Source organism: Mastomys coucha, chromosome X (genome assembly GCF_008632895.1).
Source record: "Mastomys coucha isolate ucsf_1 chromosome X, UCSF_Mcou_1, whole genome shotgun sequence".
In the NCBI taxonomy this organism is placed as follows: Eukaryota; Metazoa; Chordata; class Mammalia; order Rodentia; family Muridae; genus Mastomys; species Mastomys coucha.
This window is the reverse complement of record NC_045030.1, coordinates 57,048,426-57,050,592: the sequence shown is the minus strand read 5'-3', so window position 1 is coordinate 57,050,592 and position 2,167 is coordinate 57,048,426.

Genomic DNA, 2,167 nt, shown 5'->3' with positions numbered 1-2,167 from the left:
TTCATTTCTTGGTGCAGCAGAACTATCAACTCTCAGCTTAGGTACGATGGAGGTAAAATCCTTTGGTGGTACGAGGGTCATTGAAATACAGCCATATTATAATGAAACCTAGAGTCTAACAATTGTTCTTATTTTGGGATTGTACCACAGTAAGAGCCAAGATTTTAAACTCTACTAAATACAAAACAAACAAAAAGACTTTATATATTCATGTTCATTTAAGAAAATACTAGTAGTGATGTATTATTTTTAAGTATACAGCTAATATATTTGGAGTTATTTAAAATTTATATTGAGAAAAATGTATTTTCATTATTGTTGTAGATGAGCATCTACATAAGACTGTTAAATTGATTGTTGTTTTATATCAAACATCTTGTATAATACTTACTTTTATTGTTATAATATTTTATAAATTTTAAGGAATACTACAAAAAAAATATTGTAGGTATTGAAGGGGAGTCTATGGGAGGAGCGGTGGTACAAAAGGGGAACAAGAATGCGATTCAATTCTATTTAATTAAAATATGTTTTTAAATGTTAACAAATACAGATAAATTGAAATCATGTAACTTTTCTCATCATAATGCAATAAAAGTTTTAAAAAATATACTGTTAATATGTTTGGAGTTATTTAAAATTTATATTGAGAAAAATGTATGTATGTTCAGTATTGCTGTAGACAAGCATCTACATAAGACTGTTAAATTGATTGTTTTATATCAAACAACTTTTATAATACTCATTTTTGTTGTTATAATATTTTATAAATTTTAAAGAATATGACAAAAAAGGTATTGTAGGTATTGAAGGGGGGTCTCTGGGAGGAGTTGGTGTACAAAAGGGAAACAAGAAATGTGATGCAATTCTATTTACTTAAAATATGTTTTTAAATGTTAGCAAATTTAGATAAATTGAAATCATGTATCTTTTCTCATCATAATACAATAAAACTTAAATCAAAAAAAATAATGTTATGATTGGGGTTCACTATAACATAAGGAACTGTGTTTAAGTGTTGCAGCATTAGGAAGGCTGAGAAGCACTTCTCTATGGGTTCTTGGGATTGAACTTGAGATTATAGATAATAATATTTAAAGGAGATTGTGGCAGGAAGTTTTCGAAGAGTTTAAGACCAGTCTGGGCCAAACTGAGAGACTCTTAACGATACTGAGTATGGTGATGCATGCTTTTAATCTCAGCACTCAGGAAGCAGAGGCAGGAAGATCAGGAACACAAGGTCATCCCTGGCTACAAAGTGAAACTCAAGGCCAGTCTGGGATACAAGGAACCTTGTCTTAAAATTTAAATAATAAAAAGATCGGCAAAAGAATAGACAAAAAAAAAAATGGATCACCAAATGGTAAGTTTGCATATGAATATGTACTTGACTTCACTGCTCATCATGGTGATTCAGGTTAAAGCCATGATGTGATGATGCCTTTATATATTCACTAAAATGGCTAAATTGAAAAAAATGTGGGGTGTTTATAAAAATATGTGGAAATCAGAATTCTTTTATTGTGGTCAGAGTATAAGTTGGTGGAATTGCTTTTACAAAGCATTTGGAAAATATTAATAAATTCATTTCACTCTTCAAAGTAATTTTAAAAAAATTTTTTGGTGGGGACATGGTGGTATATACCTTTAATTCCAGTACTAAGGAGGCAGAGACATGAATGCTTTCCCTATATGTACATCTGTTACCACATGCATGCCTGATGCACATGATAACCAGAAGAGCGCACCAGATCTCTCGAAACTGGAGTTATAGATGTTTGTAAGGCTCCACATGGGTGAGTAGAACCAAACCCAGGTCCTCTTTTAGAGAAATAAGTGTTCTAGCTGTTAAGACATTTCTCTGGGCACACAGATTCATCTTATAACTCAGCAATTCTACTTACCAGAAATGCACATGTGTTTACCAATAGACATTTATGAGAATGGTAATAGCACACACTTGTATTTTTAGTGCTGGGTTGAAATTCAGAGAACTATATAGTAAACACACAGTCTTGCCACTAAACAATAGTCTCTACTCCATGGTGACACACTTTGTAATAGACATCTTCTGGAATACTAAATACCATGAAAATAAATGGACTACTGGGGGCTGGTGAGATGGTTCAGCCAGTAAGACACTGATTGCTCTTCCAGAGATCCTAAG